The following is a 16968-nucleotide window of genomic DNA, read 5'->3' on the forward strand; positions in this document are numbered from 1 at the left end:
GACTCAAGGTCCCTCTTCTAGAGAGGAGAGAGACCGCATGGATCAGATCCCTTATGCCTCAGCCATAGGATCGATCATGTACGCCATGCTATGTACTTGACCTGATGTCTCGTATGCTTTGAGCATGACGAGCTGATACCAGTCAGATCCAGGTGAAAGTCACTGGATAGCGGTCAAGAATATTCTTAAGTATTTAAGAAGGACTAAAGAATATTTCTTGATATATGGAGGCAATGATGAGCTAGCTGTAAAGGGTTACATTCATGCTAGCTTCTAGACCGACCAGGATGACTATAGATCGCAGTCGGGGTTCGAATTTTGCATTAATGGTGGTGCTGTCAGCTGGAAGAGTTCGAAGCAGGATACAGTAGCTGATTCTACAACAGAATGTTGCATCAGAGGCAGCAAAGGAGGCAGTTTGGATCCGCAAGTTCATCACTGAACTTGGGGTGGTTCCTAGCATCGCTGACCCAGTTGAGCTCTATTGTGACAACAATGGAGCTATAGCACAGGCAAAGGAACCTCGCTCACACCAGCGGACCAAGCACATACTACGGCGCTTCCATCTCATTCGAGAGATTATCGATAGAGGAGATGTGAAGATCTGCAGAGTACCTACAGAGGCTAACATCGCAGATCCCTTGACCAACGCTTTGGCACAGAGAAAGCATGATGGTCACACTAGGTCATTTAGGCCTTAGAGCCTATACTGATTGGCACTAGTGCTAGTGGGAGATTGTTAGTTAGAGCCCTAGAGCCAATCATTTGATGATTGTATGGACTCATTGTATCATATTCTTGTATATTAATAAAGGCATTTGGATTTTGGTTATTATACTTACTTGTATTGGTGCCAAATAAACTAAGTATAATAATGTCCTTGAGTAGATGGTTCTCACCTATATCAATCGGTTAGTTGAACCGATAGTGAGATGATATAGGGAACACTACTCTTAATCTTTCCTAGTCGAGTATTAACATTCAGGGACAATGTTAATGCAATAAGACTAGCATGTAGGTCAACTCGATGACTTGATCTCACAAGTCATGGATATAGAGATATCAAGTTGACACATGGGTGTACATTAGAGAATGTATACTGAATGACCCGTCATGAGAAAGTATCATGGATCGTTATATGAGTGTCATATACTTTCTCATGTGGCTATTAGTATGACTACTAGTCCTTAGACCTGAAGTCACCATAGATCCTTACATAAGGAGTTATGTACTTTGGTTTCGTCAAACGTCACCCGTAACTGGGTGGACTATAAAGGTGATTACTGGGTATATAACAAAATGAGCTCATTTGATTTAGTGAGTCTACTTGGAGTTCAAGATTTAGATTGATCAGAGGATGACACGTTCTATTTCGGTTGAACCTTATTTCGGTTGGCCGCAATCACCCAAAAGAATAGAGCTTCGGAAGCCAAAGCAAAGAAGAAAAGGAGTCAAAAGAGGCTGGAAATTACTGTAGCATGAACTTGAAGGCGCCTTAAACATGCATTAAAGGTGCCTTCAACATTGAAGGCGCCTTCATTGCTTGTTGAAGGCGCCTTGAGCCAGGTCAGAATGACCGTTCGAGCACCAGATAGAATTCTATCCACTCACCGAGCTGGAGGCGCCTTGACCTTGTTGGAGGCACCTTGGACCCTCGGGATAGAATTTCCAGAGGCTATTTAAAGGCCCCTGGAACTAGGAATTAAACAACAACTCAAGCATCCAACTTGTAATCAATTCCTAGCAACTAAGTGAGCGTTCTAAGTGTAAAAAGGCTTCTCCGTCTATAGTAAAGGAGATTATGCTAGTGGAGCATTTCATCGCCCTGGATTAACAACCTCCTTGGTTGTAACCAGGTTAAATTCTGTTTTACTTTACTTTCCTATTTTATTTGTATAGTTGCTATTTATTGAGTTGAAATCCGAGGAGGGTATATTTTATTTTTGTTTTTAGCAATTCACCCCCTCTTACCGGCCTCCGCTGCACCTACAATTGGTATCAGAGCCAGACCACCTCAGAAGGACAAACAGCCGACTGAAGCACAACGATCAAGACTATGGCTGGAGCAAATATTCATCCCCTGAAGTTTGACGGAGACTTCGTCACATGGAAGCGTAAAATGGAGGTATTTTTTAAAACCGAATTTGACATTCTTTTAATAATGAAATATGGCAATGCAGTTCCGAAAGATAAGGAGGAAAATACCTGGACGAAAAAGGAGCAAGCAGATTTCGTCGCCAACGGAAAGGCTGAGTTCCACCTACTCAGCGTTCTGCCGCCTCAGGAGGTAAATCGGATCGGAAGCTACGACTCCACGAAAGATCTCTGGGAAAAATTCCTGGAGCTTCACGAAGGTACCTCCGAAGCAAAGCTAGCGAGGCGCTATATCCTCCGGACCCTGTTGACGAACCTCCGGAGGAACTAAGGCGAGAAGGTAGCGCAACTCCAAGCGACGATCAAAGAGCTGATTACTCAACTCAACAACCTTGGAGAAGAAGTAATGAACCGGGACTCAATCCGGTACGCGCTCAACCCCTTCCCGAGAACTCCTGAATGGGCCTCCTTAGTAGATGCGTATTATATCTCTAAGGACTTCGAGGTAAGTACCTTAGAGCAATTGTTTTCCACTTTTGAACTTCATGAATCTCGAGTTTCAGAGCCCAAAGGAGTAGAGAAGACCAGTCAGAACATTGCCTTAAAGGCAAAAATGAATAGTTCTGACTCCGAAGCCTCGGTCGACGAATCAGAAGCGACACTGCTGGTAAGACGCTTCAATAAATTTTTTAAATCTAACAAATTTAGACCGCAGAGGCATGAGATAAAAAGAAGAACGATTCATTGCTACAACTGCAACGAAGAAGGGCACATGAAGGATGACTGCCCGAAATTAAAGAGCAAGCAAAAGGAGAAGGCAAAGACGAAGTACAAGAAACCAGAATCCTCCAAGCACAAGAACCTGAAAGCCACTTGGTTAGACTCATCCTTCGAATCAGAAGTCGAAGAATTCTCGGGAATAGCATTGATAGCCAACCATCAGCTAGAAGAAACGTCTAGCTCAGAGATGAGCATCGATAAAGGGGGGAACATCAGAAGAAGAAAGCAGCAGTGAAGGGGGAGCGTCACCAGATCAGGTAAGTAAGGTACGCAATCTAACCCCGACTCAGTCTTTTAAATTTATCAAGTCTCTATCCAAAGAATTAGATCAATTAGAAAAAGAAAATGCTGAATTAAATAATATCTTAGATAAATTTAAATCAGAAAATGAAAGTTTAAAATCAGAAATTGAAAAATTGAAATCTGTTGCATGCTTAAATCATTTTCCAAAATCAAAACTAAGGATTTATGGTAGATTAAATTGGTACATTAGAAACCATCAGGGTCAACTTAGAAAAGTGCTCATGTATTATGTACCCCCTAAATTTTTATCTAATCTTATAGGAAGGAACCTTTATTAGGTTCCAAAATCTTTGCTGGTTTATATTTCTCTTTTAGTTAAAAGCTTATAGTGAGAAAATTAAACATTGAAATTCTTTATGGAAGCTTTGTCTAAGGAAGTGGTTGTTGCTCCAATAACCAAGAAGGCCTAGTGCCTCGCCACGATCTGGAAGCTAAAATATTGAAAGAAAATGTTTAATTAACATTCTGAAAAAGCATTAGATAAGAATTAAATAATGTTTTGAAAGTTTTTTCAAACACGTTTGAAAATTTCAAAAAAAAAATCGATTTTGACTTAGAAATTATTGTGACCTGGAAGTTAAAATATTGAAAGAAAATGTTTAATTAACTTTCTGAAAAAGCATTAAACAAGAATTAAATAATGCTTTGAAAGTTTTTCAAACACGTTTGAAAATTTCAAAAAAAAATCGATTTTAACTTAGAAATTATTGTGAAAAATTCATCTGACTTGAAATCTTTTGAAAAATTCAAAAATTAATTTGACTTAGAAAAGTTTTTCAAAAACCTGATTCTTATCTAAAATTTTTTTTTGGAAAAATTCAATTTTCTGAGAAATCATTTTTGTTAAATAAAAATTGTCTAAAATATTTTTTTGAGTTATCCCCCGTTTTTGCTGTGATCAAAGGGGGAGAGATTAGTACAAGCTTTACAAGTTTAGGGGGAGTTAGGAAAATTAAAATTTTTTTTCTATATATTTTTTCTAAAATGTGTTATATATTGTTGCAATTTTATTTATTGCAAAACTTATGTTTAACATGTTAGTTTAGTAATTTTCTTTAAAATTACTTTCTGTGTTTGTTTTTACCCTAACTTGAACTTGGGTTGATGCACATCAAAAAGGGGGAGATTGTTGGACCCCGTGATAGTTTTGATGTGATCAACCAAGTTGGTTAGGTACTGCTTTGTGTTTGATCCCTGTGGTGTGCAGGAGCTTAGGAGCACAGGAAGTCGAGCAAAAGACGCAGCTGGTGAGAAGAACGGCACAGGAAGAGACCTGATAGGCTTGGTGCGTCCGAGGGACGAGAGAGTTGTGGAAGAGTACACCGGTGGGCGAGAAGAACGTGCGTGGCGTTCGAGGGATGTTAAGCCGGGGAGGAAGACTGCTCGAGGAGAAGACCGGGAATTGGGTTCGGGTGAACCCTATTTCGGTTGGCCACAATCACCCAAAAGAACGGAGCTTCGGAAGCCAAAGAGAAGAAGAAAAGGAGTCAAAAGAGGCTGGAAATTACTGTAGCAGGAAGTTACTGTAGCAGGAACTTGAAGGCGCCTTAAACATGTATTGAAGGCACCTTCAACATTGAAGGTGCCTTCATTGCTTGTTGAAGGCGCCTTGAGTTAGGTCAGAATGACCGTTCGAGCGCCGGATAGAATTCTATCCACTCACCGAGCTGGAGGCGCCTTGGACCTTGTTGGAGGCGCCTTGGACTCTCGGGATAGAATTTCCAGAGGCTATTTAAATCCCCTGGAGCTAGGAATTAAACAACAACTCAAGCATCCAACTTGTAATCAATTCCTAGCAACTAAGTGAGCGTTCTAAGTGTAAAAAGGCTTCTCCGCCTACAGTAAAGGAGATTCTGCTAGTGGAGCTTTTCATCGCCCTGGATTAACAACCTCCTTGGTTGTAACCAGGTTAAATTTTGTTTTACTTTACTTTCCTGTTTTATTTGTATAGTTGCTATTTATTGAGTTGAAATCCGAGGAGGGTATATTTTATTTTTGTTTTCAGCAATTCACCCCCCTCTTGCCGGCTTCCGCTGCACCTACATGATGGTGATTCTTGAGACTCTGCTAGCTCTGCAAAAGTCCCTCTACATTGTTCCACAACATGATCAATTCTTACAACCTCTAAGGGTTTTGTGCAGAAAGGTGGTGATCCTTGAGATGCTGCTTCCACAACATAGCTCCCTATATATTCTTCCATATCATCATCATCAACACATACATCAAAAAATAAACCAACATCTATATCTATATCCTCAATAGGAGAATCAATAACAAGAGGATTAATAACTTCACTTGCAGTTTTAAATTGATCTACCACATCACATTCATCATCTGAAAATTTAATGTCACTATAACACCTTATAAAATTTGAAGGCAGATCTAAAAACTTATTTACCACTACATTATCAATTAAATCCTCATCTGAAAAGTCCTCATCTTCATATACATTCAAAAATCTGCACTCAGCCATATTAGTGTCACAGGATTTGTCGAAGTCTTTATTTTCATTGACCCCCACTAACCTTTGTGGAAAAGGAACCATTAGAGAAGGTCTTGGGAAAGATTGAACTTTCTTTTTCCCAAATTTCCTTTGAGCTTTTGGAGGATGTCCAACTTGCTTATCTAGTGTTGGTGTGATCAATAACCCAACATCATGACATTTTTCACTAGATCTTGTCTGCGAAGGAGGGAGATCTCCTTTAAACCATTTTGAAACAATAATTTCAATCTTTGCCCCCAAATGTTTAAACTCCCCGTTCTGTGACTTGTGATTCTCAAAACTCATAGATGGTTGAGTTACAATTTGTTTGACAGACTCTATAGCATTTATGGCTTGCACTTCATGAATGTTTGAGGGAAATTTCATCCAACTTATGTTTGACCATTCATGGAGGTTCAATGTCACTTGATCAATTAAGATATATGCTTCATCTACTCTTTTGTCCATAAAAGATCCTCCAGCTGATGAATCCATTAAACTCTTATTTGAGAATGAAATTCCCCCATAGAATATGTGCAGAATCAATCATTTTTCAAAACCATGATGAGGGCACTGTCTTTGAAGACTCTTGAATCTATCCCATGCTTCAAATAATGATTCTCCATATGCCTGTGCAAAATTTGTTATGCAATTCCTCATATACATTGTTCTGCTTGGAGGGAAAAAATGATTCAGAAATTGCTCCTCCAATTGCTCCCAACTTGTGATACTTTGAGGATGGAGAGAATATAACCAAGTCCTTGCTTTATCCTTGATACTGAAAGGAAATGCCATCAATCGAACTGCATCTGCTGACACTCCTTCACATTTCACCATATCACAAATCTCTAAAAATGTTTCAAGATGCAGATAAGAATTTTTTGATACTTCTCCTCCAAATTTGTGACCTTGTATCATGGAAATTAACTCTGGATCTAGTTGAAAACTTTCTGCTTCAATTTGAGGTTGCACAATGGGAGATAAAAATCTTATAGAAAAGGGTGTAGAAAAATTTCTCATGGCCCTGCTTGACATGTTAGTGCTCATGGATATTCAAGAAAAAATTATTAGAAGAAAAAAAAATTGAAGAATCAAAGACAAGAAATAAAATGCAATATGAAAAGCAAGAAAGAAAATGCAGAATTTAAATTGCGAGAAAGAAAGTGCATAATGAAAACAAGAAAGAAAATATAAAAGGAAAAAGAAAAATGTCTAGAATAATTCATATGCTAATCAACTAATGTGTTTATAAGTTCTTGTTATTCTTGATGCCTTTACGAAGTTTGATCTTCTCATACACAAGAACAATATTGCAAGATATGTCTACAAAGGAAAAGTAGAGAAAAATTTAAATCAAAAGAAAAACAGAGAAAACCTAGACTAGAATGCTAGAAATCAAGAATGCAGAATTAGAATTAGAATTGCAATAAAATAAATTGTCAAGAAGTAGAAAGATATGCAAGAAAAATTATGAAAATAGAATTCTAAAGATTAGTTACAACTTGCTAATGAAAAGAAAAGTTATGTTTAGTTTAACTCAATTGATAATCTCTAATGTTATAAGCGTAGTTCCCGGCAACGGCGCCAAAAACTTGTTAACGTTCTGCAAGTGTCACGCCCCCAGAAGAGTCCCTGTCCGAGAAAATTTCGACAGCATCTCCCCTGTACGGCGGACAATCAAAAATTTTCTACAAGCACTAAATACTCAGCCACAGGCGGCTGGAATAATAACAGTAAATAAAACCAATCACCACGCAGTTTAGATAAGTATTCAGCCTCTGGCTGTCACAACCACGCAGTTAATAAAATAAACAACATAGTAATACTCTGACTCGAAAACAACCCTACTCAACTACACTCGTAAAGCCCAAATCCGATTTTTCTTACCTCTTCTGCCGTCCAGGCAGGCATGTAGTAGTATAAAATCGAAAACGAATCCATCAACGAGACAAACTATATAATATCTAAGTATTCAACATCCAAATCCAAATATAGTCAAATGAGAATCAAAAACAATACAAACGATAGCAAATAGCTGGAGGTCTGCAGGGGACTAGCAACTGGAACTCCCTCCTGACAACAATAACAACAATGGAGGCGGGGTGAGTCCAACACTCAGCAGGTACAGTTGATATGCAAAGTAAAGAAATAACACCTAGCACTAATCATGCGTACAGTCTCCTGATAAAGATAAAGGTAACTACAAACCGAAGAAGACAGGAGAGAATCTGTACTAACCAGGACCCGGTAAAAGGACAAACAGTCCGAAAGGTATAGAAGACCTGTATGCATGTCAATCAAGGTATCCAAGCAATGTGCAGCATATAAGTGCAACAAACACAAACACAAACAATAAATGCATCATGCATAGGATGCCAATGTCATGATCACCTCTGACGCCAGTCAACCAACTCACAACATAAGTGGGACCGAGTGGGTAGGGCTGTGACAACCGTGCACTCAGCAACACTACTCCTGATGAGTGATCGAGTGGACGGGATGCTGTCGGAGTACATACGTACTCCTACCCCAAATCATAAATGGGGGAGCGCAATGCTCTCATCTCCCGGTACACTATGACGGGGAGGAATCTCTAACGTACTACACGCTGCGTCACACTACCCATGAGCGGATCAACGGAGCACCGGAATAGTCAAACTGACGTGCTACCACGCTGTGTCCCGCTACCCCTGAGCGTCACAACGGAGCACCGAACAGTGATGAAACTGGCAAAGTGCTCGACAATAAAGGAGCAATCAATCACTCAGCATGCAATCATGCGAATGGTGCATGTCACTAAACATGGTAATATACTAAACCAATCTCTGGACATATCATAATGTGCACCAAAGCAAATGAATCATATCAAGGTATCTGATCATATAAGGTATCCAACCTAGGTCCTGACATGGTAAAATATGGTTGTATCACTACCCATGAGCATGTGGAATCAGGTACATATCCATACAAGATGTAAAGAAACAATCAATCAACAGGTAGCATGTATTGGGCAGTGATTAACCGAAACAAGTAAGAAACACAATTAATGCATCTTGTTAATTTAATTACTAAGCATATCAAAGACAATAAGTCAAAAGTACCCGCCTCCAATAAAGGGATTGTATCCGGTCCAAATTCGACATCGAGATGCTCGTCTCGAACCAGAGTCCTGTAATACATGATATCCAGATTTAGCTAATTACTTATAACTTAATTGGCTAAATCAAATCCTCGAACATATTTAGGATAATCTTAATCGAACACGACTATTGATTAACCTCCCATTTATCAACCTACTACAACATGCCTAATCATCTAAAATAACCAAATCCAACCATGAGCTATATCTGAGATCAAAATCTACATTTAACTAATCAATCACACTAATCATGTATCAACTAGTGATATACTAACCATCTAGTAATCCATATCATCTCCAATTCAACACATATCTAATTCATCAACAATACAAACCAATTACCTTACTTCTTACCTTAATCCCCGGTCCTCCCCTCTGTTGATCCACACAAGGAACCAATGCTGGATCAAAGAACACCATAACAAGACCTCTTTGGAAATTCCTCCTTACTGATGGATGGGGTTGTTGCCGGCACCATGAACACTGTAAACAATTCCAACACCATAAAAACAAAACCTCACCTCACTGATCGAATCAAGAGGAAAGACCGCACAAACATCTCAACAATCCAACTAACATGATGCCTTACCAACTCGATACACCTCTTTCCTCTCTGCCGACGTCTGGTGGCGAAGAAGTAAGATCTGGTGGTGAGGTTTAAGGCACGGTGAAGAACTAGGGCTTAGCGTTGCTCTCTGCTCATCTGGGACAAGCGACCGACTGATTCTTGCAACACTCGTCGATTAGGCAGCGCCGCGAGACCGAGAGGAAGAAGAATCGGAAGAGGGCTGGAGAGGATCGGACAACAGTTGGTGAAGCCAATATCTATCCCTTCACCCAAACGGCTGATGTGGAACAGATTCGACGCCTCTTCACTGCCTCTTGCTGAGACCAAAAGCAGAACAAAGTTAAGAAATCAATGGATACCAGAGAAACAACAAGTTTTTCCCCTCTTCAAGTTTCCAAGATCGACTCCTCGCCGACGACGGATCGGAACGAAGAGGAGTGTCGGCGCTGAAAAAGAGTGAAGGGTAAGGAGATCTGCCCGGTTCGCTCCTTTGCCAAGGCTCTATTTCGCGTGGGAGAGGAACATAAATCGACGCCGGTTAGGGAAGATGGTCGGGTGCGAGGGCAAAGGAAGAAGCCTCGGCGCCGCATAGAGGAGAGGAGACTTCGGGTTGGGGAGATTCGGCAGATGGTTTGGGAAAGAAGAAACGGCAATGTAGGGCGGAAGGCACGGGTCGGTTGCAGTAACGGGAAAAAGGAGAGGAAAAGTAAAAGAAAAAGAATATTAAAATTCAACTTTTCCTCATTTAAAGGGGTAGTCTTAACAGGCCTTTTCGGGACCCACTTTTATCCCCGTAAACTCGTCCATATGAGCTCCTAAAAATTCCCGAAAAATCTCCAAAAATTCCCGAAAATTCCCTTATTAATATTCGCCTATTTTCCGGTATTTTACATTCTTCCCCACTAATAAAAAATTTGGTCCCCAAATTTCGTTATCTACCATCAGCAAGTACTAACAACAGACAGAAAGTATAAATGCTAAACGGTAAACTAAATCACATACCTCAAGTGAAAGATGGGGATATCGAGCTCGGATAGTATCCTCGAGCTCCCAAGTAGCCTCCTCGTCTGAAAGATACTACCATCCGACCTTAACAAGCCGGATAGTCTTGTTCCGCAACTGACGCTCCTTCCGGTCGAGAATCCATACCGGAACCTCCTCATAGGTAATGTCAGGCTGAACTGGAACTGGGATATCTGCCAGCACATGCGTCGGATCGGGTACATATCTCCTCAGCATGGATACATGAAATACATCGTGCACGCCTGACAGGGACGGTGGTAGTGCCAGTCGGTAAGCTACTGCTCCGATCCTCTCCAAGATCTCGAAGGGACCAATGTACCGCGGAGCTAGCTTACCTCTGAGGCCAAATCTCTTCACCCCTTTCGTGGGTGAAACTCGTAGAAATACATGGTCGCCAACAGAGAACTCTAGTGGTCTGCGTCTCCGATCAGCATAACTCTTCTGGCGATCCTGCGCCTCTGACATCCTCCGTCTGATAGTACGGACCAACTCTGCATCCTGCTGAACTCTATGAGGTCCCAACAACTGGGCCTCTCCAACCTCATCCCAGAGGACGGGTGTCCGACAAGGTCTACCATACAACGCCTCATACGGTGTCATCGGGACAGGCGAATGTAAGCTGTTGTTGTAGGCGAACTTTACCAATGACAGATGGTCCTTCCAACTGCCTCAAAAAAAAAATCCAATACACACGATCTCAGCAAGTCCTCTAGAGTCTAAATGGTCCGCTTTGACTATCCATCTGTCTGAGGATGGACAGCTGTAGCGAAACAGAGCTGCGTGCCCAAGGCCTACTGCAGACTCTGTCCAAAACGAGATGTGAACCATGGATCTCTATCCGAGATGATACTCAACGGAACACCATGTAGTCTGATAATCTTCCGACAATACAGATCTGCCCATCGATCCAGGGAATCAGTCCTCCGGATCGCTAAGAAGTACGCGGATTTGGTTAGTCGATCAACGATTACCCAAATCACATCATGGTCTCGTCGTGTCCTCGGCAAACCTACCACAAAGTCCATAGTAATGTGTTCTCATTTCCACTCAGGATTAGGAATCTGCTGAAGTAAGCAGACAGATCTCTGGTGCTCGGCCTTCACTTGCTATCAGACAAGACATCTAGCTACAAAATCCGCAATGTCTTCCTTCATGTCGTCCTTCATGTCGTTCCACCAATAGAAACACCTCAAATCTTGGTACATATGGGTACCGTCTAGGTGAATCGCAAATCGAGAGCGATGAGCCTCCTGAAGTAACTCCTGTAAGACCGGATGAAACTGAGGTACGCATAATCTGCCTCGGCAGTGTATAACACCCTCCTCGTGTCGTGCGAACTCGGTCTGCTGCCCGGAAGCTATCTGGCTGCAAATAAATTGCAAATACTGATCAGCAGCCTAAGGCTCTCGTATCCTCGTCCTGATCAACGACTGAGCACCCATGGTAACCAGAGTACCCTGATCTGTCTGTCCTTACCCCTCAAGGCCCAAATCGGAGGAACCTTAAATCAAGTCTGTGACCACAACTCGGTGGCAAGCTAAAGTCCCTCCGGACTTCCTGCTAAGCGCATCGGCAACCACATTAGCTCTCCCCGGGTGATAGCTAATGGTACAATCATAATCCTTCAGGAACTCCATCCATCTTCTCCGTCGGAGATTAAGTTCCTTCCAAGTAAACAGATATTTGAGACTCTTATGGTCAGTGAGAAACTCAAATGTAACGCCATATAAATAATATCGCCAAATCTTCATGGTAAAAATAATGACGACTTGATCCAGATCATGTACAGGGTAGTTCTTCTCATGTTCCTTCAATCGACGAGAAGGATAGGAGACTACCATATCGTGCTGCATCAGAACAGCGCTCAAATCCTGAATAGATGCGTCGGTGCAGAGGACATATCCGTCCTCTCCAGAAGATAAAACCAAAATCGGAGCCGACACTAGTCTCCGCTTCAACTCCTAGAAGTTGGTCTTGTCATCCTTAGTCCAAGTGAACTTCACGCTTTTCCAGGTCAGACGCGTCAGTGACATAGCTATCCAAGAGAAACCCTCAACGTATCTCCGGAAATATCGAGCCAAACAAAGGAAGTTGCGAGCCTCTTCTATAGACTCCGTCTACTTCCAACGGTAACAACCTCAATCACCTGTGAAACCACGGTATACTCCTACTGGTGACCGTGTGTCTCAAACATCTCATAGAAGACAACCAAAAGACACACTACTGAACTTCACATATAGACGTTTTCATCGAAATATCTCCAGAACTATGCAAAGATAAAGTGCGTAACTCACCGTGGATCCGAAATAGATCACAACACCGTCAACAAAGACAATGGAAACCGATCCAAACATCCTGGGAATACCAAAATCATCAAGTCTCTGAAAACATCTAAGGTTTCCCAAACCCTAGTGGTAAAATCATGACCCATAATGTCCATATCACAGACATTTCTAACCATAAGATCCCTGACAATAAGTCTGAAAATGATCACCAACGATATAAAACATCTAAGCATCGATCCTCCAGTGTGAGAGCAACGCTCCATCACAGAAAATACCACATATGTGGGAGCAACGCTCTACCACAGAAATCCTCAATATGTAGGAGTAACACTCCACTACAAATAATCTGAAATATGTATCGCAATAAATATAGGGGCAATGCTTCGCTACAAGCAATCCGTAATATGTGGGAACTCCGCTCTACCACAAACGATCCATAAGTGTCCAAGGCACCTAACTATCTAACTAGAGGCTGCACGAGATCACTCAACCACATATCACTGTAGGCAGCCAAAGGTATAATCAACCTAGTAAACAAATCAAATCCATAGTCAACTCTATCATCATCCTAGTGGGTTGGTCACCCACTAATAGGAGAATTAGTTGATGAGTTAATCCAACAAATGATATAATGTAGACACTCCACATCCTACATTTAACATAGGTAGAATCATCATGATGCTACCCACTATACATCTGTCACAGATGCACACACAACATATGTATGATCGACATAATCCTCCAATTAGTAACACCAAACATACTCACAACATAGGTATAAATCATCGTGATACCTCCAACAATGCACACCGAACCCGTGTGCATATACCAACGTAGGTATAATCGACAAAACACCTCAAACAACACTCACATGACCTATATACACCTATGCCAAGAGTATAATCAACATAATACTTCCAACAAATCATAATCGCCACAAGTATACTCTCAAAACAATCATATAATGAACAAGATACCTCAAATATTACACCCAACACATCTGCACATATCACAACTCAGATTAGATCGATAAGATACATCCAATAAAACACTCAAACATATGTGCACATTCCACAACATAGTTTTTAATTGACAAATACCTCCAATAAACAATCAGACATGTATGTCTAACCACTCGGGTATAATCTACTAGAAACCCACAATAATCATATGTATAAAGGTATACGACCCAAAAGATAATGTCAGAATTCAAGAACACCAAAACACTCTCATTTTTTATCCTCAAAAATATCAGATGAATAAGGCTCTACTCCCATGAGAGCAAGTTAACATTCAAAACATCAAATCATTATTTATCAACATAGTCCAATATCAGAGGAAGTAAACATCAATTTTATCATCCTGTTAACTAACCACAACTAACCAGATTTATAAAAATCTCATAGGCACTCTAAACAATAAACTCTCTAACACCCGATTTATAATCTGATCACCAACTATAAACATCAAACCTGTGAATATCATACATGACACTCACTATGTCACCATCAACAACAACCCAAATAATAGATCATCAAAATAGTTATCCACATAACATTTACTCTCATAATTCATTAAAAATCAACACATCACAATATCTGATCTCCCAATATCCCTCAACCTCAAATCATTCTCAACAATGATCAAACATGATAACTCTCCAATGACCAATTTTCATCGTATCGGATACCCTAATATCCAAAAGATACGAGTATAAAAACTCTACTGGCTAAGTCCACAGAAATATATAGGTATCATCCATTACCCAGCTAATAATAGCAGAGGCTGATATGTGCCTCCATCTCCTAATAGTAGTAACAGAAGCTAAAACTACTGATGGTATGAAATGAAAAATCACCAGAGACTATAATCCTTGATCTCTATTAGGGTCGACCAAGATCAGTGGCTAACACATCACACGTAATATGACTACAACAACCCGACAGGTAATAAAGATAAAGTGCTAATAGATGTCATAACTATCATAAAATAAACATCATACCTATTTGCCGTCTGGAGATGTTCCATCGCTGTCCAGTCCCCAACTTCTGACCTCAAAATTCCGAAGGAGAAGATTGCCGGAAATCCATATAAATCCGAAACAAAAATCCGAAACATAACCATATCGAAAATCTGAAAATGCCCAGTTTGACTCGCAAACCTGGCTAACCAAATATCCAGAATACCAACAACAGGTATCTGATAAATCTCCAGAACACCAAAAGCAGGTATCATAACCCGCTCTGATACCAATAAATTGGTATCAGATAAATCTCGAAAATCCATAATACAAAAATCCAACAAATATCGCCAAACTTGGCGCTCTGATACCAAGTAAATAAATTGGTATCAGGTTATCCCAAACATCAAAAATACGAAAACAAAAGATCGTATACCTGTGCTCTGATACCACTAAATTGTCACGCCCCCAGAAGAGTCCCTGTCCGAGAAAATTTCGACAGCATCTCCCCTGTACGGCGGACAATCAAAAATTTTCTACAAGCACTAAATACTCAGCCACAGGCGGCTGGAATAATAACAGAAAATAAAACCAATCACCACGCAGTTTAGATAAGTATTCAGCCTCTGGCTGTCACAACCACGCAGTTAATAAAATAAACAACATAGTAATACTCTGACTCGAAAACAACCCTACTCAACTACACTCGTAAAGCCCAAATCCGATTTTTCTTACCTCTTCTGCCGTCCAGGCAGGCATGTAGTAGTATAAAATCGAAAACGAATCCATCAACGAGACAAACTATATAATATCTAAGTATTCAACATCCAAATCCAAATATAGTCAAATGAGAATCAAAAACAATACAAACGATAGCAAATAGCTGGAGGTCTGCAGGGGACTAGCAACTGGAACTCCCTCCTGACAGAATCAACCTGAAAATAACAACAATGGAGGCGGGGTGAGTCCAACACTCAGCAGGTACAGTTGATATGCAAAGTAAAGAAATAACACCTAGCACTAATCATGCGTACAGTCTCCTGATAAAGATAAAGGTAACTACAAACCGAAGAAGACAGGAGAGAATCTGTACTAACCAGGACCCGGTAAAAGGACAAACAGTCCGAAAGGTATAGAAGACCTGTATGCATGTCAATCAAGGTATCCAAGCAATGTGCAGCATATAAGTGCAACAAACACAAACACAAACAATAAATGCATCATGCATATGATGCCAATGTCATGGTCACCCCTGACGCCAGTCAGCCAACTCACAACAACAGTGGGACCGAGTGGGTAGGGCTGTGACAACCGTGCACTCAGCAACACTACTCCTGATGAGTGATCGAGTGGACGGGATGCTGTCGGAGTACATACGTACTCCTACCCCAAATCATAAATGGGGGAGCGCAATGCTCACACTACCCATGAGCGGACCAACGGAGCACCGGAAGAGCCAAACTGACGTGCTACCACGCTGTGTCCCGCTACCCATGAGCGTCACAACGGAGCACCGAACAGTGATGAAACTGGCAAAGTGCTCGACAATAAAGGAGCAATCAATCACTCAGCATGCAATCATGCGAATGGTGCATGTCACTAAACATGGTAATATACTAAACCAATCTCTGGACATATCATAATGTGCACCAAAGCAAATGAATCATATCAAGGTATCTGATCATATAAGGTATCCAACCTAGGTCCTGACATGGTAAAATATGGTTATATCACTACCCATGAGCATGTGGAATCAGGTACATATCCATACAAGATGTAAAGAAACAATCAATCAATAGGTAGCATGTATTGGGCAGTGATTAACCGAAACAAGTAAGAAACACAATTAATGCATCTTGTTAATTTAATTACTAAGCATATCAAAGACAATAAGTCAAAAGTACCCGCCTCCAATAAAGGGATTGTATCCGGTCCAAATTCGACATTGAGATGCTCGTCTCGAACCAGAGTCCTGTAATACATGATATCCAGATTTAGCTAATTACTTATAACTTAATTGGCTAAATCAAATCCTCAAACATATTTAGGATAATCTTAATCGAACACGACTATTGATTAACCTCCCATTTATCAACCTACTACAACATGCCTAATCATCTAAAATAACCAAATCCAACCATGAGCTATATCTGAGATCAAAATCTACATTTAACTAATCAATCACACTAATCATGTATCAACTAGTGATATACTAACCATCTAGTAATCCATATCATCTCCAATTCAACACATATCTAATTCATCAACAATACAAACCAATTACCTTACTTCTTACCTTAATCCCCGGTCCTCCCCTCTGTTGATCCACACAAG

At 40.7% G+C, this 16968-nt stretch overlaps 1 non-coding gene across 1 annotated transcript; it reads left to right on the forward strand.

Moving 5' to 3' along the window:
* The first annotated feature begins 6215 nt into the window (after window positions 1-6215).
* LOC121973879 lies at window positions 6216-6321 on the forward strand. The gene has a single exon (XR_006109790.1). It is a non-coding gene; the product is annotated as a small nucleolar RNA R71 (small nucleolar RNA).
* Window positions 6322-16968: the final 10647 nt, after the last annotated feature.

The sequence above is a fragment of the Zingiber officinale genome, chromosome 4A (genome assembly GCF_018446385.1).
Source record: "Zingiber officinale cultivar Zhangliang chromosome 4A, Zo_v1.1, whole genome shotgun sequence".
Classification (NCBI taxonomy): Eukaryota; Viridiplantae; Streptophyta; class Magnoliopsida; order Zingiberales; family Zingiberaceae; genus Zingiber; species Zingiber officinale.